Here is a 25728-nt window from a genome sequence, read left to right as displayed (position 1 = left end):
CGGGAAATTCAGCAATAATTTATTGTGAGAATAAATTAAATCAGTGGTAACTAGGAACATACACATCATTTTCATGGACTGTCTGTGCACAGGGTCTGTACACAGCAAGGAGAATTGTGGAGACTGATGTGTATTGTACCTTCTCCCAAGGGGTCAATATTAATATAGGCTGGGCCAGTGGCAGTTGGTCCCCACTGTGGCCAATGAGGTGAACCAACAGTAGGTGGGTCAAGAACTAACAGTAGGTAAAAGGTAAAGGGACCCCTGACCATTAGGTCCAGTCATGGACGACTCTGGGGTTGCGGTGCTCATCTCGCTTTACTGGCCGAAGGAGCAGGCATACATTTTCCAGGTCATGTGGCCAGCATGACTAAGCCGCTTCTGGTGAACCAGAGCAGCACACAGAAACGCCATTTACCTTCCCGCTAGAGTGGTACCTATTTATCTACTTACAGTTCGTGCTTTCGAACTGCTAGGTTGGCAGGAGCAGGGATCGAGCAATGGGAGTAGGCAAAGGTAAAGGGACCCCTGACCATTAGGTTCAATCGTGACCGACTCTGGGGTTGCGGCGCTCATCTTGCTTTATTGGCCAAGAGAGCCAGCGTACAGTTTCCAGATCATGTGGCCAGCATAACTAAGCTGCTTCAGGCGAATCAGAGCAGTGCACGGAAATGCTGTTTACCTTCCCGCCGGAGCGGTACCTATATATCTACTTGCACTCTGATGTGCTTTTGAACTGCTAGGTTGGCAGGAGCAGGGACCGAGCAACGGGAGCTCACCCCATCGCGGGAATTCAAACCACCAACCTTCTGATTGGCAAGCCCTAGGCTCTGTGGTTTAACCCACAGCACCACCTGCATCCCGACGGGAGTAGGTAGAGCCTACTAATTATGGTTTTGTCTCCATGTTGTTGGTTTGGTGAGAGGCTACACATTTGCTTCATTCTACTGGTTAATATGCCTGTTGTCTTTGTCCATGGAGTTTTCTTGGCAGGGATACTGGAGTGGCTTGCCGGTTCCTCCTCCAGGTGGATCACGTTTGGTCAAAACTCTCCACTATGACCTGTCCATCTTGGGTACCCTGCACGGCATAGTTCATAGCTTCTCTGAGTTATTCAAGCCCCTTTCGCCGCGGCAAGGCAGTGATACATGAAGGGAGAGCTGGACCACAAAGAAGGCCGATCGCCGAAGAATTGATGCTTTTGGATTATGGTGCTGGAGGAGACTCTTGAGAGTCCCATGGACTGCAAGAAGATCAAACCTATCCATTCTTAAGGAAATCAGCCCTGAGTGCTCACTGGAAGGACAGATCCTGAAGCTGAGGCTCCAATATTTTGGCTACCTCATGAGAAGAGAAGACTCCCTGGAAAGGACCCTGATGTTGGGGAAGTTGGAGGGTACAAGGAGAAGGGGACGACAGAGGACAAGATGGTTGGACAGTGTTCTTGAAGCTACCAGCATGAGTTTGACCAAACTGCGGGAAGCAGTGGAAGACGGGAGTGCCTGGCGTGTTCTGGTCCATGGGGTCACGAAGAGTCGGACACAACTAAACGACTAAACAACAACAACAACACTGGTTAATATTGTTCTCTCCATACTAACAGGCAAGCTGCTCCAGCATTGAAACTCAGCCTGGCACCAGCTATTTAGTCAGGAAGAAATGGGATGTTGGTCTGCACTGAGGCCTGCAGGAGTCTTTGGTCAACAGGTGAAGTGAAGGAATAAGTATATTGTTACAGATTCAGTACAGACAGGAAGGAGCTGAACAGAGGCAACACTGGTGAGCACTCTGAAGAATATTTATGGGGAAGGGGGACTTATCCTATTGGCCTCTCACAGATGGTTGGTGAGAGGCCCTCTAGTAGTGGAAGTACCCTTAGGCTCTAATGACATCATCCCATCTCAGGTTGTTCAGCCATGTTGCGATGAGATGGCTTGGTACCTCCTCCGCACACCTTTAAGGTGAGCAGGCAGACAAGCACAAACCATTCAGCAGAGTGGCCTTGTGCCTGGGCCAGGATGAAACTGACCATGCTAAATGGAGAGTGAAACAGATTTGTCATCAGACTGGATGAACCTGGAGTTCAGGGGCCCACGCTGACAATTGACAACAGATTTTTGCTAACTGCGGTTATTTTTTAAGTCAATAAAACTGTTGATCATTTATTCCATACATGCTATTGTGTCTTCTTTCTTGCTTTGGGGTGAGATGGAGAGGCAAAGGTCCTATGTGGGATAGTGATTTGATGAATTGTTTCATAGACACTCCAATGGCAGTGCCGCAAACACTTGGCCAACAAGCTACAACAGACCCATATTCTGCTTTTTGCCCAAGACACTACACTCAGAAACCATCAGTGACTAGACAATATTGTTAGAATCAATCTACCAGCCTTTGTGTTACTTTCCTATGCAGAGATGCATTGTTCAATGACAGATCAGCCAGCTTAAGAGCACGACAATTGTTACAGTGCCACAGGCCTACAGAGCCCCAGCTCTTAATTTTCTAGAGTATCTCATCTAACCACAGGAATATATTTCCCCAATGAAGTCGTATTTAAATATTTATCTTAAAATGGGGAAGTGCCTTTGCTCAAAGGCATGGAAAAATTGTTTTATTTGGCGGAACTGACAGTTCAGCAAAATACTTAAATGTGATTCACATATTGACATTTATCATTTTTATGAGAGAGAAAACATTACCCTAAAAGTGGGACTCAGACTATGTTATAATGTTTATGGAGTTGCCGCTGGGGCGGGGAAGTACATCAGAAGATGCTGATGCTGTCAAATGTTTATCAAAATTCAAAATTGGGTGGCTAGCTGGATAGCTCTCTCAAATCTCCTCATTGAAATGGGTCAGGGAATGTCACATCCATTCACTGCTGGTATGGCAGCAGTTTACCAATTCTTGCCTATATTTTCTGAAGGTGGAGCAAGGGAGCTTCCAGACTTACTGATTCTTGAGTATTCATGCTGTTATGGTGACACAAAATTGGCATGGAGGTTATACAGTGCAATCTGTTGTTTGAATTTCATTGTGATACATTCACATGGAAGTTATACAACTTTGCTGACAGCCACATTGAAGAATAAACTACTATGAGTTCCATCCTATTTTTACTGTATTCTATTCCCAAATTGGATTACATTCCCATTGGGAAGCACCCACAATGTCCATAAAACATGGGAAAGCTAGGCTTCTTGACAGCCAGTGCGGACTAGTAAAACAGTTCAACTACAGCATTTCAAGGAACGGTTGGTTGAAATCCTCACTCAGCTGCAACACTATCTGGGTAGCCAAAGGCAAGTGACTCTTTCTGAGTCTAGCCCAATTCACAGTCTTGTTGTGAGGGGGGGGGGACTGAGTAGTCCAATGAATGTTGCAATGAATTCCTGAAAAGAAGGGCAGGGAACAAACAGACAAGTGTCACTTTCTTAGCAAAGCAAATCACTTGGTTAATCTGAGTGTAATCTGAGAGTAGCTTTCTGATATACTTTGGTTCTCAAAGTTAATTTGTTCCGGAAGTCTCTTCCAAAACCAAAGCTTTCCAAAACCAAGGCACGCTATACCATAGAAAGCAATGCAAAACAGATTAATCCGTTCCAGACTTTTAAAAACAACCCCTAAAACAGCAATTTAACATGGATTTTACTATCTAATGAGACCATTGATCCATAAAATGAAAGCAATAATCAATGTACTGTACTATAAAACAAATAAAACAGTATTGTAGATGATAAAAAAATAATCTTGCCTGCACTGATGATAGTCATTGTTTGGATGGGGGGCTCTTATCCATTTCTGCAGTCACACAATCAATCAATCAATCAATCAGTAGCTGAATTGGGATCCACACAGTCACAAAAACAAAGTAACTGAAAAAGTCTCAAAACAAAAAATGCAAAATAAATAGCAAAAACAAAAGCACCAAATATACTACATTTTTCTGTCTATAACATGCACCCATGTACAAGATGCCACCTATTTTGGGGGGACTCCAAATTGAGAAAATGAGGGAAGATTGTATCCGGGTATAAGATGACCCACAATTTAGAACATAATTTTTAAATCAAAAATTAAATTAAAAACCCTAGTCTTATACAAGGAAAAGTATGGTAAGCTCCAAATATCACCTTAAAACACTGCAAACTGAAATGGAGAATTTGAATTACAATGCGGGGATGCAAATTAGCAGCGCAACAGAAGACACAGGGGGACGCGAATTAGGAGTGCAACAGGAAACACATTTGGCTTCCGAAAAATCTTCGAAAACCAGAACACCTACTTCCGGTTTTGCAGGGTTCCAAGTTGTTCATGAACTAAGCTGTTTGAAAACCAAAGTACCACTGGATCTAGACTCCAGGAACAGATTGACAAATAGCATACTGAGAGCCGTTCATTTGCTTGCCGTGCATGATAAAGAGATTGTATAGACTGCCCTTATAATCATGCATTTTGCTCAAATGTCAAGTGCACACTTACACAAGTACTGCCTTTCACCCCTAACTCATGAAAGCATTCGGGAATGTTTCTGTTTGCGTACAAAACTTGCTGAAGGAAAAGCTGCTTTTTAGTGAGGGGGATCTGAAGCAGAAAAAATGTGGGTGGGGGTAGGGAAAGGGATAAGCACCCCTCACATATATCAAATGTGTGTTTGTGTATCACATGTAGATACTCTCTGAAAAACCAGGATGGAATCGAACCATCCTTGAAAACTAAGTGGTTTTTAAATGGTGCATGTAAAACATTTCATTTGATTCTTACCACCATGACGATTGTTGTACATCACTCTTTCCAGCACTGGAATTTGGCTCCTTCATGATGCAATGGCAACCTCTAATGTCTGGTTTCTTTTGATGCAAATTTATTTGGAACTGTTATGTATTGAAGTTCTCACCCTGGGCCAGCAGGGGGATACTGTAGATAGTTATGCAAATGAAGGATCAAAAGTGACGTTCAGTGATTGGATAGTTTGTATGCAAATGAAGGATCGAAAATGATGTTCAGTGATTGGATAGTTTTAGAAAGTTGCTACAGTAACTGTTGTACTGGAGCTCTATATAAGCAGGCTGACTGAGCCCTTCAGCTCAGTCCTGTTCTGACATCTGACATCTTAACAGGAACAATACCACAGCTAAGTGATCTTCCATGCCTTCAGAAGACAGTGGGTCAAACTGAGGTAGCCTCCATGACTATTTTCCAGGGACTTGATTTCCAAAGCTTATAAATGAAGAATGACAATGTGAAGATATCATATTTATTTTGGAGTGGGTGAGAGATCAGAGCAAATATTATCTTTCCTCAGAACTTTTTTTAAAAAACCTCCTTCATTTTTAAAAATGTGTGTGGAGGGAGGGGAAGGGAATTGCTGGAGGCAACATCCACAAAACCAAAAAAGGGCTCTCTCTCTCTTCAAAACTTTGAATGGAAATTTAATCTGCAGTCATATTCAAATTTACCTGAGAGTAAATGGGATCAATAGGCCTTCAATCAATGGGCCTTAAATATGATATAGGGTGGGATAGAAATTAGACTCACTTTGCATGTATCAGGGAGCTTATGTAATTTCTGCTTTCCAAACTGAAGCACATCCATCCTTTAAAATCCACATTTTTTGAATATTGTGGCGCAGTTCTCCAAACAAGTAATGGTTTGTATGCAGCACAGAGCAAAGGAGAATGTTCTGTCAGTGCAAGGATTTCCCATTCTGCATTGGAATATTCTCCCCCTATCTTTCTCCCCACATGTCCCCTAAATCTGTTCTGTGCATTCCCCAAACCCTCTAGAGCAGGGGTCAGCAAACTTTTCCAGCAGCGTCCACTGTCCCTCAGACCTTGTGGTGGGCTGGAATATATTTTGAAGAAGAAAAAATGAACGAATTCCTATGCCCCACAAATAACTCGGAGATGCATTTTAAATAAAAGCACACATTCTACTCATGTAAAAACCCCAGGCAGGCCCCACAAATAACCCAGAGATGCATTTTAAATAAAAGGACACATTCTATTCATGTAAAAACACGCTGATTCCCTGACCATCCATGGGCCGGATTTAGAAGGCGATTGGGCTGGATCCAGCCCCCGGACCTTAGTTTGCCTACCCATGCTCTAGAGCAAATCGGGAAATGGTGCTAAGGCAGATATTTTGTGGACTAGTTCCCAATGTGTACAAAATGTATACCCTAGAGTAAAGCATGCATAAAGCTGCACACATTAGTGAAAATTGCGTACAAAAAATAACTAAATCATGAAGTAATGATAATAATAATATTGTTATTATTTATACCCCGCCCATCTGGCTGAGATGCCCCAGCAACTCTGGGAAGTTCTAGACACTCTGGGCACAAATTATGTAATTTGCAAAAATATATATAGTACGCAAAAGTGAATGAAAAATGTGTATATTTAGACAAATTTATGCTTGGAACTCGTTCCTTTTTTTAGGGCAGCTTGGTGTGGAGAAGTCAATTTACCCATCCCTAATCTGAGTAGGGGACGCGGGTGGCGCTGTGGGTAAAACCTCAGCGCCTAGGACTTGCCGATCGTATGGTCGGCGGTTCGAATCCCCGCGGCGGGGTGAGCTCCCGTCGTTCGGTCCCAGCTCCTGCCCACCTAGCAGTTCGAAACCACTCTTAAGTGCAAGTAGATAAATAGGTACCGCTTTAAAGCGGGAAGGTAAACGGCGTTTCTGCGTGCTGCGCTGGTGCTGGCTCGCCAGAGCAGCTTCGTCACGCTGGCCACGTGACCCGGAAGTGTCTCCGGACAGCTCTGGCCCCCGGCCTCTTAAGCGAGATGGGCGCGCAACCCCAGAGTCGGTCACGACTGGCCCATACGGGCAGGGGTACCTTTACCTTTAATCTGAGTAGAGATCCATAGATTTGCACTGCTTAGACTGCAATCCCAAGCATTTGTATCTGAAATAAAGGTCCAGTGTACTTCCAAGTAGGCATACAGACGATTGCACTATTAAAGCTTATCATCTCTCTCTCTCTCTCTCTCTCTCTCTCTCTGTGTGTGTGTGTGTGTGTGTGTGTGTGTGTGTGTGTGTGTTTCTTTCTCAAGCACTTTTGGAGAAAAGACTTGCATTTTTCCTAATAAGGTTTGGGGATTGTTTTTTTAACGTGTTTAAGATGCCAAGCTCAATTACACAGAGAAAATAATTGTCGCCGTCATCTGCAGAAAATGGTTAGGTTATCTGACTCCTCCATGGTTTCAGGCATGGTTAGCCTTTTGTTTATCATTTCGCTTCATAAACACACACACATGAATCTGTGTTTGAGACAGAGTTTATTGCTCGTAGCCAGAGCTCATGTGGTAGAAAGAGATCTGTTGGAGGTCCTGCCTTTGTTGTTCATCTGGCTGAGGAAAGAATTTCAAAGTCCAGGTCACAGTAAGCACTGCAAATCACTACATTAGCCATAGGTTGTGGTCAATTCTCTCTCTCACACACACATACAAAACGTATGTTTGGATAGCATACTCTCCAACACTTCTCTGATGAAAAGCGGGATGTTCTGGGATCAAATCAGAAACCGGGACAGCTTCTCTAAATCCGGGACTGCCCCTTGAAAATAAGAACACTTGAAGTCTCTGGGGTACAAATGTCTGAAGAGGGTGGGGAGCACTAGTCAACCAAGCCGCACCACAGCCTGCTCTGTTGGCTACCGTTGAAAGCTTCTTTGCAAGCCTAATTTCAGTGGTGGGGAGAGGCAGGGGAAGGAACAACGCAGGCAGGATTGCATATGCTTGCTCTCACCCTGCCTCCATGCATTCATGGCCTGAGGATGTGTGCCATGTGCACAGGCTCTGAAGACCTATGACCTCTGCCATAAAGGTGAAGGACCCCTGACAGTTAAGTCCAGTCGTGAATCTCAGGCCTGTGGGCCAATTGTGGTCCTTCAAGCTTCTATACCCTCCCCAGCCCCACCCTCTTCCCTGAGGCCACACCCTTCATTGGTCCTGCATTCCACCATCCTTGAGTGTTTTGTTTGGCTAGCCCAGGGGTCGGCAAACTTTTCCGCCGATGGGCCGGATCGCCCACACGAAGGAGCGCACGTACCTGTGCGCATGCGCACCCACCCACCCACTGCTCTTTCCCTGCTGGCTTTCGGAGCCATGGCCAGGGGGAGGTGTCTGAGGCTTCCTAATGGCTGCAGGAGCTTCCTGCAGCCAATAGAAAGCTGTGGCTGTGTCCTGGAAGATAGTCTGACAGAGTGGGCGGCAAGGGCTGGGGGCCGGTTTAACGACGTCTTCAGGACCATAGTTTGCCTGGGCTAGCCTCTTGCTTGCCTGGATGAAAATTATAGAGGGGTGTGTGTGTGTGTGTGTGTGTGTGTGTGTGTGTGTGTGTGTGTGTATTTGTGTGTGTGTGTGTGTGTGTGTGTGTGTGTGTGTGTGTAGATACTAGCCCACTGTACAAAGGTGACATTTGCAGACCCTCCACGTGTCCCTATTTTCTAGGGCTGTTCCCAGATTTACCGAAACTGCCCCGGTTTCTAATTTAATCCTAGAATTTCCCACTTTTCCTTAGGATGTCCCTATTTTTGTCAGAGAAATGTTGGGGTGTCCTTATTTTCATTGGAGAAATGTTGGAGGGTGTGCACTGGAGGACTCCCCTGCTCAGCGCCTGAGGGCCCCAGTCCTGCCACTCACTACCTGGCCTAGGGCGGGGCCTGATGTGCCCTATAAAGGACTGCTGCCACTGCTGCTGCTAGGCAGAGAGGGCTCCATTTTGTTTTGTTTTTTGTTTAAATTGCTGCTATTTTTTACCTATGTCATTTTAAACTGTGGCATTAATGCTGTACAGTGGTGCCTCGCAAGACGAAAAGAATCCGTTCTGTGATTCTCTTCGTCTAGCGGTTTTTTCGTCTTGCGAAGCAAGCCCATTGACGGATTTGCGCTATTAGCGGCTTTTAGCGGCTTATCTGCTGATCGGATCAGCTGATAAGCAGCTTAGAAAAAGGGGGGGGGACCAGCAGGAACTCGCAAGACATTGTCGTCTTGCAAAGCAAGCCCATAGGAAATTCGTTTTGCGAAGCACCTCCAAAACGGAAAACTCTTTCGTCTAGCGAGTTTTCCGTCTTGCGAGGCATTCGTCTTGCGGGGCACCACTGTATTCTTAGTTTTAGCTTTTGATTTATATGGAAATTGTTTCCCATTTGGTTGTGTATTTTTTTGATGTGGTTTATTTATTGTTCATGACTTTTGTAATTATGTAAATCTTGTTATGCTGTAAGCCACCTTGAGCATTGTTTTTTAACTGTGGAAAGGCGGCACATAAATAAAAAATGGTAATGGTGATGATGCATTCCTGTTCTCCCTACCTTTACCTCTGGTCTTGCCCACCACTAGCGTGTGTGCCCTATAAGGTTGCCCAGAAGGGAATGTAGTCCTTGGACTGAAAATAGGTCCCCCCCCACCCCTGCATTGCTTCATTACAAGCAATGCAAAGGATAGCAAGCATCCCTAGAAGGTAGTTCCAGGTTCAGATGTGACATAAATTACACCGCATGGAGCCTGCCTGGTTGATACGCTAAAAGTAGGATGGAAGTCAAGCTGAACTAAACATCACGGCACCATTAGCAGCCCTGAAATCAGACACAGCCGTCTCGGTATGTTATATTATTTTGCATTTTGTTGTTCTGACCGTTCATAATATTAATCCTGCAGAAAATGAGGAAGCAGATTGTCAGTCCCAGGGATGCCAGCTTTCAAACTTGGGTTAGCTGAAGCAATGTAAATGGACTATAAGCTGGCCATAGATTTTCTTTCAACTTCTTCATGGAATGAGAACTCCAACAAAGGCTGAGTCGGGCTACATTCCCCCACACTCAGAAGCTGGTGTGAGCTGACCCACAGGGTAGCTCTTATTCATTCCCTTATTTTTACCAGGCACAGCCAGCGAGAATGCCAGTGCTTAATAAATGCATTAGCATTCAATTCACTGAGCCAATTTCTGTTTACCAAAACAGAACTGACTGTTCATTACTTTCCCTAATGAAGTATCAGGTACGTCTGGAAGCTTCGGCAGGGAACTTCTCGACAAGTGAGCAGTAACCCTGTTCGCTGAACTACAGTGGTACCTCGGGTTAATTCATTCTGGAGGTCCATACTTAACCTGAAACTGTTCTTAACCTGAAGCACCACTTTACCTAATGGGGCCTCCTGCTGCTGCTGCGCCGCCGGAGCCCGATTTCTGTTCTCATCCTGAAGCAAAGTTCTTAACCTGAAGCACTATTTCTGGGTTAGTGGAGTCTGTAAGCTGAAGCGTATGTAACCTGAGGTACCACTGTACTGAATTGCTTATGTTGCTTATAAAAGCCCACTAGGTTAGCAGGGCCCAGCCCTGGCCTCTGGACACGGTCACATGATTCTCATTTCCTTTGCCTCTGTAACAGAGCAAGTGTTCATAAAGTGAAGTTTCTTAGAAAGAGGAAGGGAGGGTGATCCTTCTTCTAAAGGCAGGAAACATTTCCAAATACAATAAGGAACAGGTAACAAGCTAACTGCCTCACGATTGACATAGTGGCTTCAAAATGCATCCCGAGTGGATGCTACCCTCCGGTCGCAATGTATTTATTTTTATTTCTTGGTCAAACTTGTGTATGCACACATGCCATGCTTAGGCAATGCTCACCACAGACAGAGACATTTCCGCAGCAAGGATGAGGAGGTGTGCCTAGTTCTGGACTGGCAGTGGTGGTTGGATCGGTCATTTTTGCGGCTGGTTTTACTACACAATACCTGCTCAGTCCTATAACCTTTACTTGAAACTGGAGATAGATGCTGTGCTAGAAAGGGATATTAATTTGCGCCTTTGCTTCTTGGTTGCCTTAAATGTAAGGCATTTGTCCCTGTTGAATTTCACCTGGTGGGTTTCCTTCTCGGTCAATCAGATCATTTTGAATCGCGATCCTGCCTCTGATGGCATAAGCTATGCCTCCCAGCTTTGTGTCACCTGGAAATTTGGTGAGCATCTCCTCTGCTCCTTCCTCCAAGTCATTTATAAAGATGTTGGTTCATTTCTACTTGGAAATGAGATTCCTTGAACTGGGTTTATGCTCAAAAGTTAAGAGTGGCTAGGACTCAGCCTAACGGAATAATTTGACCCTGCCCATTCTGAGCTGGTGAATTGAGTCCCTCAACTCAGCTCCACCAGTTCAGTCAGTTGACCACTAAAAGTAAAGGTAAAGGAACCCCTGACCGTTAGGTCCAGTCGTGACCGACTCTGGGGTTGCGGTGCTCATCTCACTTTGCTGGCCGCGGGAGCCAGCGTACAGCTTCTGGGTCATGTGGCCAGCATGACTAAGATGCTTCTGGTGAACCAGAGCAGTGCACGGAAACGCCATTTACCTTCCCGCCGGAGCGGTACCTATTTATCTACTTGCACTTTGACGTGCTTTCAAGCTGCTAGGTTGGCAGGAGCAGGGACCTACTGACAATAGAAGTGTCTCCTTACCAGTACAGAGTTCCACCTTCTGTCTGTTAAATGTGTGAATGGGCAGAATGACGCTGGTAGGATCCCTGCTGGTAACAGCAGAAGGCCCTGAAGATGATGATGGTGATGATGTTGCTGTTAATGTGACACCCATCTGACTGAGTTACCCCAGCCACTCTGGGCGGTTTCCAACAAAACAAAACACAGTACAACATCAAACATTAAAAACCTCCCTATACAGGGCTGCCTTCAGATGTCTTCTAAAAGTCAGGTGGTTGTTTCTTTCATTGACATCTGACGGGAGGGCATTCCACAGGGCAGACTTGGCTACTGAGAAGGCCCTCTGCCTGGTTCCCTGTAACCTCACTGTGAGGGAACCACCAGAAGGCCCTTGGTGTTGGATCTCAGTGTCGGGGCTGAATGATGCAAGACTGGCTCATCAGTCACATTGCCCATGGCCATCACCAAGCACAGCAGGAGTGTGGACACAGCAGTGGCTACTCTCTGGCAATCAGTACATGAGGTTTGGCTTGCCGCCTGAAGAACAAGCGGAAGGAATTAACTTCTTCAGTCATAACTGAGGCCAAAACCACCATTGGCTATCTCATAAGCATTATTTTAGGAAGGACAAGAGCAGCAGGCCCAAACGAACGTCTAGGCAGGGAAAGGAATCTTCTCACTTCGTTGCTTGGGTGGGCCCAAAAATGTCTGGCATGCATTAATGTGCAACGTTCAACTGAACCCAGAGATTAATTCTGCTGTACGAACGTGGGTAAACCAAGACCAGCTGAAACTTAATCAAGCACTGATCCAATCCCCAATCCTTCTAATCACAGCCAGCTGCTACCTAAAACCTAGGAGGGGCAACAACCCCAGGCCAAGGAAGAAACCTAGAAAGTAACCTCACCTTTCGAAGGGCAGAAGAAAGTTAATAAAATAAAAGTTGAGGCTTTCAATCAAAGAGCTGTAGGAATGGGTTAAGGAAGTTCTAAAGCTTCCCAGATTAATCTCTTCCCACCTCCCTCAGCTGCCCGTCCCCTTAATACGTTTATTTTGTACTAAAATATTTGTTCATAACCCAGGTTTCCTTTCCTTCTGGAGAGTATGCAGCCGATGTGATTCTTCACACTGTGTGTGTGTGTGTGTGTTTTTCATCCCTTGCATTCCAAGTGTCCCTAAATCATTAAAAACACACTTCATGCCAACGGAGTTTACGTTGGCTGAACAATCTTGTCTCCAGTTACTTTTTATAATGACTGCAACCACTTGCTCATGTCATCATCTTCCTATAAAAATTTTGCCTTCCTGAGCAGTTCGCTATTCCTTTGCTTGCATACTTTAAAACTGGAACATTTGCAGAAGAGTGTTTTTCTCCCACCCCTTTTAACTCTTGTTTTTGCTGCGAAAACCTTGTTAAGAGATCTTGGGCATGTTCCAGCTCGATGATGGGCAATAAGCAAATATAGCACGTGAGGCACAGAAAGCCCAATTTCCTCAGTCATAGAAGTTCCGTTTTGTCGCCTTAGAGACCCTCAAAAGTCTCAATGCCAGGGATGCGAGTTATCAACTCTTCAGAATAGCAAATGTGTGAATTTTTGAGGTTCTGAGACAACGGTCTTGAACTAGTATGACTGCTTGTTTTTCCTCAGGGAAGACCACAGGGTAGCTGGTAAGAAGGATTGGTTTTTAGGACAGTAAGAACTCAACAGCTCAAACATCAGCTGTATTGATAGCTTATTTTTGGCTGCAGTGACGTTTAGATAAAGTGGATGGGGAAACCCAGCCCACAGCATCCATACCCAGTAATCACACACACACACCTCAGTTCCTGGAGCCCGATTAGTTGTGGAAAATTAGAACAAGAATAGCTTTGTCAATGGGAGGACACTGCACAGATTATATTATGCAGCTCAGGACCTCTGAAGATTTTTGGGTTGTGGCTTTGGTTTACAGTGTCTTACCGACACCTATTGCCCAGTCATTTCACATAAAAACTTACAAGTCCCATTCTCTCACCCAAGCAGGGGCACCCTTTCCTAGGGGCTGAGCCCTTTTTGCCCCCCCCCCAATACTTTTGGGAGGAGACCAGGCCAAAAGCAATGTCCAAAAACAGAGAAGGAGGCCAAGCATGGAGCTAAGCATAGCTTGGCTTCAGTGGTTGGCTCCTCCTTCTCCTCCTTCCAGGACAGGGAAGTAGCAGTAAAGCAGTCCCCAGCTGGTGGTGGCAGCAGAAGAAGGAGTAGGAGGAACCATGGCCATTGAAAATGATAGATTGTTGAATATTGCTTTATATAAGTCATTCCATTTTAAAGTGTTTTATTGTGGCTTTTTGTATTGGATCAGATTATTATAAGGCGTTCGTTTTTGTTGTATATTTTGTTGCTCTCAACCGCCTTGTGTATAGCAATATAGTAAGGTGATATACAAATTAAAAGTGCAAAGAAAAGAAAAAAGAAATTGAAGTCGTGCTGCTGCTGCATTTGCCTACATCCGAAGCTCCTCTGATGTCTCCTTTGGAAGCTGGCACCTACAGTATGCACACAAGCCATTTGCATTCCCCACCCACATACCGAACTTCTCCTCTTGCACTTGCATAGGCTACACACTCTGTTTTCTGACTTCAGTATAGAATAGGGCGATCAATCTGCTTAAATTGATTGGGCCAGAAGGCACCATAGCCTCATGAATCAAATGATGTCTGAACAAGGCTTGGGACCCACTGCATTCCAGAGGATTTTGTTTTGGACTCAAAATGGCATGCAATATATTCTCAGCTTGCCCCAGATGGGACAGGGATGGGGAACCTGTCATCTTCCAGTTGTTGCTGGACTCCAATTCCCATCACCGCTGTCCACTGGGCATGCTGGCTGGGGCCAATGAGAGTTGGAATCCAACAAAATCTGGAGGGCCACAGGTTCGTTCCCCATCCCTATCCTAGAGACCCCATTGTTTCTTAAATAACGACCAAATGGCTGACTGACTTGACATTTTTTATCCCCTAAAATCATGCGATGAAAACTGACGTCCCCTAATGATGTGAGTTGCATACGGTCCCAGTCTCTCATCCTGTCTCTCATCCAAGCAGCATACTTAGCATACTGGGCATCCTAAGCTTCAAGGTATCATGAACTCAGGTCCATAGGTAAAAGGCGAAGGAGCGGTGCATCCTATTGTGCCTCTCTGGCTTTGCCAACTTCCTATCCAGTGGCCCAAACCAAAGAAAAAGCAGCCATGTCACACGGCCTCTAGAAGCCTTTCTTCCTGTTTTTGAAACTGCATGATGGATCACATTAATGTTCAGGTGCACAACTTTGCCTTCATAGAAAACATGCCCAAACTCTGTCCGTAACACGTTTTCTAATGCTCTGTACATGATGCTGAATGATCCCTACAAATGACAACCTTAAAAATGCGAAAGAGAAGGTGCTTGCTTGAAATAAAGCAATGCTTGTATCCAAAGGGAAATGGCAGGTTTGCAGTCTTCACTGTGCGGACCTTGGAAATGCAACCTACGCCGATGTCTACTTGGTCCCATAAGCCACTTAGCCTGGTACATTGTCCCACCTGAGTTAGTGGTAGGTTTCTAATACAGATGACCTAAAGACAACGTTGTGCGGAGGTTCCTTCTGAAAATTCCACCGTGAAGAGCGTGGAATGTTAGCTTAGCCATGCCTTTGTGTTGATCTTGCAGTGGGCAAATGAAAGTGGGACATCCTTAAAATGTAAAACATCTTGCTATTTTAATAATCCCTTGCGGTATGTTTTCACTTTAGCAATAATTGTATTTTCTTTCTGCGTATTTTATTTAACAACATTGCCGGGCTCGCCTAATCTGTTCCATGTGCGGCCAGTGCCGAGGCCTGCCGGGAGAAACAACGGGCTTATCAGGCTGCTCTCGTTCTCAAGAAGTCGCCTCAGATCCTGAAATTATTCATGGGGATGAGCCAAAGGGTAAAACTCACACAGGCCTTTGGTGCCATAAGTAGCTGCGGCGCAAGCTTGGGAATTCACGGGTTTGGAATACATTTACAATTCAAACACCGTTAATTCAATAATAAATGTAATCGGAATGAAGGTAGAAAAGAGAGGCCACAAAACAATATTTGTTTTGCTAAGGCTGATGGCTCTGCGAGATTTGCGGTAGCTCACTTGCTTGCTGTGTGGCAGCTTTCAGATGTTAGGGCGTCCTTTGCTGTGAGGGAAGCATCACTGTCAATAACATCAGGGTTTAAATAAACCGGTAGAGCAAAAGGATACTTCCAGTGTTTTTTTCCTGGGGGTACTCAAGTGAATGCAGCATAGGAGCCAATTCTTCAGCCTCCCTAAAATATTTGAGGGGGCTAGGGCTCCCCAAAGTTGATGGGCATTGCCATTCAAATGTTGTGTGTGCACAGTGTCATATGAACGATGATGTGGGGTGGGAGGGAAACAGCTGGCACTGTGGTCTAAACAACTGAGCCTCTTGGGCTTGCCAATCAGAAAGTTGGCGGTTTGAATCCCCTTGACGGAGTGAACTCCCATTGCTCTGTCCCAGTTCCTGCCAGCCTAGCAATTTGAAAGCATACCAGTGCGAGTAGATAAATAGGTACGTCTGTGGTGAGAAGGTAAACGGCGTTTCCATGCGCTCTGGTTTCCGTCATGGTGTCCTGTTGTGCCAGAAGTGGTTTAGTCATGCTGGACACATGACCCAGAAAGCTGTGGAGAAACACCAATTCCCTCAGCCTGAAAGTGAGACGAGCACCGCAACCCCAGAGTCGCCTTTGACTGGACTTAACCGCCCAGGGGTCCTTTACCTTTTTAAACCTTTTTATGTTGGGTGGGGCTTACCTTCCCCCACAATATTGTATTCAAGTGGGATGATTGACTACCTGGAGAGACTCCCCCTTGTGGCTCGGGACAAATAGAAACGGTAGAGCATGTCCTTCTCCAGTGCCTATATTACAGAGACATTGGTATTAGCCTGATTTCCCCACTACTTCATAAGTACCCAAGGTGCACAGGGCAATTCTACACCTCCCTGCTGCTCTCAGATACCGATCCTGCTACAACACACAATGTTGCTAAATTCTGCGCAGCAGAGCTCAAAATTTGGATGACCTGTGCCACAATCCAGATTTAATGAACATATCAGAGTGTTCTGAAAATTGATATTTAAAGTCTTTTATATATTAACCTGTCAGGGAACTGCCATCGGAGCCAAGAGTGGAAGTAAGGCTCTCTGACCATGCAGGAGAAGGGACCAGTAGAGGGAGAGAGAACACTCCCTTTGGGGAAGGTAATCAGAGTGACACCGGGGAGGAAGGGAATCAGGGAAGGACTTTGGAGAGAGGGCTCCAAGACTCTTTCACAGAGACCAGCGGGGAGAGTCCAGGACCTCCGCCGGCTACGCCTACTCTGCGCAGAAAACTTCCGCGCAGGGAGGCTAGGCGGAGACTGGGCATCAAGGAATTTTTATGTTGGAAGAAGTTCAGGAAATGCCCACTGACGGATTCTGCCAGTGACTGACACAGCCATGGAGAAAGGGCTGTCCAGCCAGGGAAAGGTTTAGCCAGGCAATGTTGCCTTGAGCTTCAGCATCCTTTACGCACGAGCAACCCCAATTCCCATTACATAACCTTTTATGCTCCTCCACACCCACCCAATGCTCCTACCCCTTCTTTTCAATTCTTTTCACTTCTTTTAAATTCTTTTAAAGAAGTGTGGTGTAGTGGTTAAGAGCGGTAGACTCGTAATCTGGTGAGCCGGGTTCGCGTCTGCACGCCTCCACATGCAGCTGCTGGGTGACCTTGGGCCAGTCACACTTCTCTGCAGTCTCTCAGCCCCACTCACCTCACAGAGTGTTTGATGTGGGGGAGGAAGGGAAAGGAGAATGTTAGGGGAGTGATAAAGTATGGATATCAAATCCATACTCCTCCTTCTCCTCCTCCTCATCCTTCTCCTCTTCTTCTTCTAGACTTTCATCTTTACCTTCTGTTTTAATACCTTTAAGCTTTCCAAAACGCTTTTCAGATTTTAAATGACAGTATTCCACTCTTTTATGCTGGTCTATGACCTTAATAAAGATTTGTATTTTAATTGGGCACTCAATGTTATAAGTTTGGCACTTACCGTAACAACTTCATGGTGAGTACCAGCACCTTTTTTTCATTATTATTATTATTATTATTATTATTATTATTATTATTATTATTATTACAACACTGGCTACTTCACATTGATCAAGTATAGAAGTTGCCAATGAATTGACAATTTTTGCCAAGTTATCCTTGCCAAGGAATGGCCATAACTGGTCATAACTTACCAGCCAAAACTGCTAAGAGTCATTCTTAGACACTGAAGATAATTGAGCTTTCCCATATTGGATCGCGGAATATCCCCAGTCTATACACCTGTCCTTTCAAAGGGAAATACAACAGATCAGTTTCCCAGTCACTTGTCAGCTTATCAATGGTCAGCTTATTCAGTTTTGCATGTGCTCATTCAGCAGCCTAGTGCTAATTGTCACTGGAGTCCTACAACAGGTTCCCGGTCCCTGATCTAGAGCATGAAACAAAACGTATCCTCATGTGCTTCCAGTTCCTAAGTCCACCAGCCCACTTACAATTCCAAAGGGAGCAATTCAGCCTGCAACAGAAAAAAAACACACGAGTGTTTTAACACAAGCACTCTCCTGCAAACTTTGCTAATAAATAAATAAATCTCCTTTTCTCAAACTCTCACAAAAGAAGCTGATTTCATACTGCATTTCATAATTCGTTTAGTCAGATTCTCCGGGGATGGTCTCCCATGCGGCGACACAAAGGACATCTCTTTTATTGACTGCTCATCTACTTGCTCCTTTGTTGAATGGCGGGAATGCAGACCGTTGTGCAAATCAGGGATTCAGCTTGTGCAATGAAGCTTGTCCCACTGGAATACTAGGACAGTAAATCGTGGCTGACAGTCCATTGTCCTCAAGAGGTTTTCTTTTGTTTTGTTTGGAAGTGGTGTTGGGTCTTTGTATTCTGGATGCTGTCATGGTGAGTTAGCAAACAGCAGAAGCTTAACACTGTGGGGGAAATGCTTTGACTGTAAACACTGTGTTAAACTATGCCATTTTGTTTTTAAAAAAGAAAAAAAAAGCTTTATTAAAATACTCTTCATTCACTACACAACTACATTAATGAAGCCGGCACATCTCTGAACACAACAGTATGGCTGAGGTAGAAGAAACATCTACATCCTACTTTTGGGCCTGGTGTCAGCACTCAGCACCCTTGGACAGTACCCTGGCCGTGCCAGTTGGCACTGACAGCTTCCCTGTGTCTGTTAGCCACCATCTTCATCTCCCAAATTGTTCCACAGTGACGTTATTTCTGTTGCATTCTGGGAAACTTGAAATAGCAGGTCATAGCTTCCTGGCACAGCCCATAGGTAAGTCATTGTTGGGAACTGCCTGGCAAACATACGTGTATGTTGACAACCCATGTTGACATGGATAACTCAAGAAATTCAAAAACTTGTGGGAAAGCAAACAAAACATGTTGTGAGCTAGCAACTTAATAGATGGAAGCAGCAATGGATATTGCCTTCAGCTCACAGAAGCAAGGAGAAGAGCCGGAGGGGAGAGGGAAAGCTGGAATATCTCCTCCACTGAGCCTGAATAGTTCAGCAGTGACATTGAACTAAGTGAAAGCTTAGCAGAAAAGAAAAAGAAATAAAGAGAGTGTGCAAGTGTGAGAGAGTATTGCAGCTGTCATCTGGCGTCACTCCATTTTATTCTTTGTAAGAAAGGCTATTGGTACTGAGTTCTAAGAGCATGAGGGATTTAGAAACCATTGTTATGAGGTAATACTTGGAAACGGAAGGACCAAACAGAAATATACTTGGCCCTTTCCATCCAAGTAACAACAACAAAACCCAACCAAACTGGTAATCTTCCACCTCCTTCCATTACTAATGTCACACTTGAGCTGATGTTCCAAAACCCCAATGTGCCAAAATGCCAGGTGTGCACAGTACACCCCACCATGAAGAAACTATCAGGATGCGAGGATGTAAAATATGGAGTAGAGTTTTGATGTTTGTGAGGAAAAAATAATATACTTTTATTTTGAAAACAACATCAACGTGCAGAAACCAGAATGTTACCCTGCCTCCCTTCAATAAATTTGAATATATTCTGCTTTATTAAATGCAAAATTAGGTGCAATATGTTCTAAGTTGCATAGTTACCTATCTTTCCTTTTTCACTTTTAGCAATATTCGAAGAAGAAACAGAATTCAGTGTAGTTTGGGGAAGGAGATAAATAAGTGCAATAGATTTCGAATTGTGATACCTTTGCATCTACATTTATGTGACTGGCTACAGCAGGGTTAACTCAAGACCTTTCGCTGCCTGAGGTGAAGGACAAGACAGAGAGCCTCATTTCATGTACACAGCTCTGCCCTATAACACCTCATTGCTACTTCCCAGCCTTCTGTATTAGTGAGGCAATCACCTCATGCTCCCTGCTGATAGGGCTGGCTCTTGAGTATATAGTGCAGTATCTCTGACTAGAATCTCCGAAAGCTTGAGATTCACAAGTGGTTCCACAAAGTTGCCAGATCTTGAAAGAATCTGGTTAAAGAGTGGAACCCTAGAAATGAGGCATGGATCATGAAGCGTTTAGGGCAGGCATAGGCAAACTTGGCCCTCCAGATGTTTTGGGACTACAACTCCCATCATCCCTAGCTAACAGGGCCAGTGGTCAGGGATGATGGGAATTGTGGTCTCAAAACATCTGGAAGGCCGAGTTTGCCTATGCCTGGTTTAGGGGGACTCTCCAATTGCCAGGTGAGATTGCAGTAGGCACAGCAGGGCAGCACAACATAACACCATTGAACAATGGACATTGCTTGGCTGCATGAAGCCTCAGCCAGCTCAGCTTCTCCTTTTCCTGCAGCTTAGCTGTGCAGCTTCCACTATACCTGAGAAGAAAGGGCAGGGCAGGTTGGAACATTTTGAATTGTACACTCGCTCCTTTCCCCCCCCTGGGCTTCTTAATCTTTCCCAACCGCCATGGAGGAAGTCCTCTGCATATCCACCTGGAGAGTGGATTGTTTGTTCACGGCTCTGAATTCCAAATCTAGGAGTCTCCAGACCAAACCTGGAGATGCTGGAAGTCCTATTCTAACTAAATGCAGTGATATTTTTTTAATGGAATGTAGCCTTAGTGAACGTGATATCATCCCACCTTTCCTTCTTAAAGCACTGTATAATTTTGTTCACATTTCATACCTGTCAAGTGTGGAGTATCCTCTCCTCCCCCAGTAGCCTCAGAAGCAAGAACACAAAGTTCGTATTTTATGGCTTTTTATTCAGTCATCTGGTTGCAAGACAAAGACCCATGTCTACACACATAGGAGACATTGGCTACTCCGAGTCCCTCCTCTTCTGTCCCCCACAACATCCTGGAAACCTACGAGAAGTCACAGAAGTCACATCCCTCTGCATTCTCTGTTCTTGAATGTGGAGGGACCAGAGAGCCCTTGGACTAGAAGGGTCTCCCATATGTTCCATGGAGGTCTCTGCTGTCTCCTATCTCACTTCAACCTCCTCCTCCACTATCTTGTAACTAGGCAATTCCTCATTAAGCTGTACCTCATCCCTGTCTCCCTCTCCTCCTGAAACTGCTAGAGAAGGGGAGGCAAAACTTCCCCCTCCCCTCCTCTACTGACTGCCCCTTCTCTTTATTTCCTACTCCTCCTGTTCAGTCCAGTCCCTGACAATACCTGTCTGAAGGTTGAGTGTGAGGGTGGGGGACACAGCTACCTTGTTTATATCAGTTGTTCTCCCCTTCCTTTTGTTACGGAAATTTTTTTTGGGGGGACACATCTTTAAAGTTAAATATTACAAATATTATGCCTGAATATATCCTTTCAACTTGACAGCTCAGATAAGTTACCTAGCTTTAAAAATAATCTAAAATCATCTCCTTTCACAGTTTCCTCCATTCCAAAGCTATTTTCCCCTTGAAAAAGGACTCCAGGAAGTTCCCAGAGGTGACAATTGCTGGGCTCATTGTTAGCCAAAGGAAGCCAAATCTCATCATCTGACTCGCCTCAGGCTCCAGACATGCAAAGGAACTGCTATTGTACTTTTGGGTGGTGGGTACTTAAGACATATTTGTCTATGCTAATCTTATACCTGAGCCTTGCCCTGCCATGTCTGCTTATGCTAATCTTGTACCAAGGACTTGTATGGACATGTTTGCCAAGGTTAACCCCTCCCCTTTTGTGACATGTTAGTGATGTAGCAATGATGCTGTATGAACTGTATTCTGGGATATGGTGGGAAAGTTTTAAAAGTCTGTCACCCCATCCTCGGGGCTCAAATTTGCTCTTTGAACCTATTGCGCAATAAACTTTGGTCTACAGCTATTTGCTCCGGTTGGTGGCTGGAATCTTTCCTTTATTCCGTAGGACCCGCGGGCTCTGCCCAACGAGCTGGGTGACTGAGCAGCCTCGCACCTAGATTTTTTCCTTAACACTTTCTCTGATGACTTTCTACTGGTGACAAATAGATCATCCTACCTACTTCTCTCTTTTTTTATATAATAATTTTTATTGAGTTTACATTTTATCATAATCACATTCCATTACATAATCTCATGACCGAAAACATTGCTCAAACTGAGCTTCGACCTCCCCCCGTCCCACTTTCTGGCTTTCATAAATATTCACTTACTTCTTAGCATTTCTGTAACCACTTATTTACCTTCTTTCTTTCGTAGTAAAATTTTCCTCATTAAATATAAACCAGCTCCCCATATTAACATGACAAAATATTTCAACTCAAACCTACAAATGTCTTCAGATGTTTACAATGTTTTTTCATATATTGTATAAATTTACTCCAGTCCTTTTCAAACAGTTTGTCGTGCTGATTTCGGATCTTCCCCGTCAGCTTTGCCAATTCTGCATATTCCATCATTTTAGTCTGCCATTCTTCCAATGTTGCAAGTTCCTGCTGCTTCCATTTCTGGGCCAAAAGTATCCTTGCTGCCGTTGTAACATACATAATCAAATTTACGTCTTTTTTAGGAATTTCGTCTCCAATTATACCTAACAAAAACGCATCTGGGTTTTTTAAATTAAAAGTATATTTAAAAACCTTTTTCAATTCATTATATATCATGTGCCAATAGGCTTTCACCTTAGTACACGTCCACCACATGTGGAAGAAATTCCCCTCTTTCTCCTTACATTTCCAGCATTCTTTATCTTGATTTCTATACATTTTAACAAGTTTGGCCGATGTCAAATACCAGTCCTACCTACTTCTCAAGAGCAGAACTACTACCTATGTGGCAAGAGCAGTTTTGTACCTCCTCTGATTTCATGTGTTTATGGTATCGTGGAAGATGGCAGGGCCTGCTCATGGTGAATGAGCTGAACACCATGAGAAGGGATATACCTCAGTGGTAGGGCATCTGCACTGCATGCATAAGGTCCCAGGTTCGATCCCTGCCAGCTTCATAGAACTAGGAATGTCCTGACTGATACCCTGGAGAACTGCTGCGAGTAAAAAATGGAAAAAGAAAAAGTAGAATGTAAAATGTGAAAATAATAATAATACTGAGCTAGATGGACCAATGGTTTTCTCAGTGCACAGAAACTTCCTGTGTTCCTCTGAAAGAAGCAGCATCACAAACAGAGATCTAAAATAGAAGTAGGTCACCCTATTTCTCCTGTTTTTGAGGGAAGATGTCGCTGCCTGAGTGAAGTTGCTTTCCCAAATTCGTACCAAGAGTCTGTGAAAGTGTTGAGGAGACAAGGATATTGTTGGAGCCTACCTCACAAAGAAGACTAAGCATACAACTGTCTTTTTTAAAAAATAATAGATATATTTGAGGTGAAGGTATGGGACTCTAGGGAAAGAACGAACTACCTAGATTAGGGCAAGGCTTCCATGTGATCTTCCGGATGCTTTTGAGAGATTAACTCTCATCAGCACCAGCCAGCAAGTTCAATAGACAGGGATGATGTAGATCGGCAAAATCTGCACAGCAACAAGTCCCCCACTTCTGAACTAGAGCATGTCCAGATGACTCACTTTTGCTACCATGCCTGCTTCAAATATAATCTTCTCTGATCTGCTGGAGGCAAGGAAGCATCATTGATTGGTCTCCCTTCTGTCCCTCCCTTTGCCTAAAGCTGGGTGGTGATGTCTGAAATATTTCAGGTCCTGTGCTTGTATAGCAACTCATTTATCAGTTGCATTCCACCTTTCGAATTTGCAAAGGATTAAATAAGGTGATTTTTAAGTCCAGTTTTCTGCCTTATCGTTCATTTTCCTATTTAAACAGTGCTGATTTCGCTTTGAGGGAATGATGCCTGCTTAGTAACAAGTATTCCCCTCAGATATCTATTACTGAATAGTTGTAAAACAATTTTTATACTGCATACAGAGTCAGAAGATGCAAATTCCTTGGGAAATTAATTTTGGACAACCATCAGGCAGCAATTTTAAAAAGTCTCTGTCCATAGTGCTTTCAAATTTAGAGCCATCTTCTAAAATAACCTCCTGAGGTGATGCTTTTGAAAAATCTGGAAACCTCACTGCTAATTAAAATGTGATTCATCACAGAAAGAAAGAATGTCTGACTTTCTGATATGGCCATAAAAACCCCTACCCGTCAAAAGGAGTGAAGAAATAAAGAAAAGTCTTCGGGTGGGGGGTTATTGGGGGGTGGGAAAGAGCATTCAGTTTTCCCCGATTCTGTGAAGGAGAAGGAGAAGAAAAAGGAAGATGTCCTTTTGTGTGGTCTTGTAATGGAACCAGACCAGGGATTTTCAACCATATGAACAGAGAGAAAACCAGACTTCCGCTCTGCAAAAGACTGATTAACAAACGCATCCAATTCCTTGTGTCACAATAACAATATCTGGACATCAGTCCCCGTGAAGAAAGCATTCAGGGATTGGCTGACAGAGGCAGGCATTCTGTGGTGTGGCAAACAGCTGAATTCGGTATCCAAGCAAATGCTGGGGTTCCTTTGTCTCTGTCTGGGAGACCTGATGTTTCTGATTGTGTGAAGATAACGGCCGCACTATCCATAGAATCCCTGGGCCCTACAGTAAATAAAAGGTGGGCATCTTTGTTGTGGTGTGTGAAATTCACTGGCTCATTAAAAGGCGGCCGATTTGCTATTCTCTGCTCAGAATGTTTTGTCCTCTGTAATGCAAATCAGCATCGCATTTGGAAGGCTCGGGTCCTACAGTTTGTATGCAAAGCACAGCTTGGCCACCAAAAGCATTGTGCTCCCTGGTTTGTATTTTCAGGCAACCTTCCTGCATCCAGAACCATTTCTGCCAGTGGGTTGTGTGCAGTGGTGGATTTATGTATAAGCTAAACAAGCTATAGCTTAGGGCCCCACTCTCTTGGGGGGCCCCAGAAAATTAAAAGAAAAAAACCAAACCTGGAAGTACATTCCCAAAATATAAGATAAAAAACAAATAAAATAAAACCTGTATACAGCAACAGTGTTTTGTGTTGTGTAGGCTCCTGTGATGTGAGTAATGTGCCCCGCCTGCTAGCCTGCTCCCTAAAAATATCGCTGGTTTGCTCATTTCTATATATAGGGTGCCTACATTCTGCATGGACTGGTTGCATGGCAACATGGGCAAATGGCTTTCGATACCTATTAGGTCCATAAATTCCCATACAGCATATATTCAATACCAGCGACATTTTGTTGTTGAAAAAAGAAAGCTGGACATATAAAGGGCCCCACTACCTTCAGTAGCTTAGGGCCTCATCAAACCTAAATCCGGCCCTGGTTGTGTACTCTAGAAGACTAATCCTGAAAGGGAGAAAATATCTCCTGGAGAAGTGCTCAGGACTCTCAGTTCCATATTTTGAATATTAAGGGTGTCATTGATTACTACAGTGGTACCTCAGGTTACATATGCTTCAGGTTACATACGCTTCAGGTTACAGACTCCGCTAACCCAGAAATAGTACCTCGGTTTAAGAACTTTGCTTCAGAATGAGAACAGAAATCGTGCTCCGGCAGCACGGCAGCAGCAGGAGGCCCCATTAGCTAAAGTGGTGCTTCAGGTTAAGAACAGTTTCAGGTTAAGAACGGACCTCCGGAACGAATTAAGTACTTAACCCGAGGTACCACTGTATTTCTATTATTATTAGGCAGTATCAGCTAATGGCTGTACAGTAGAACTTCTCTGACTTCTCCTATCCCTGTACACCCCCAAATCTGTTTTGAGGGTATGGAAGTTCCATTGCTCAGGTAAAAGTCCTTAAACTAG

This window comes from Podarcis vaucheri (genome assembly GCF_965113315.1).
Source record: "Podarcis vaucheri genome assembly, chromosome: 2".
Classification (NCBI taxonomy): domain Eukaryota; kingdom Metazoa; phylum Chordata; class Lepidosauria; order Squamata; family Lacertidae; genus Podarcis; species Podarcis vaucheri.
This window is presented reverse-complemented; position numbering follows the sequence as displayed.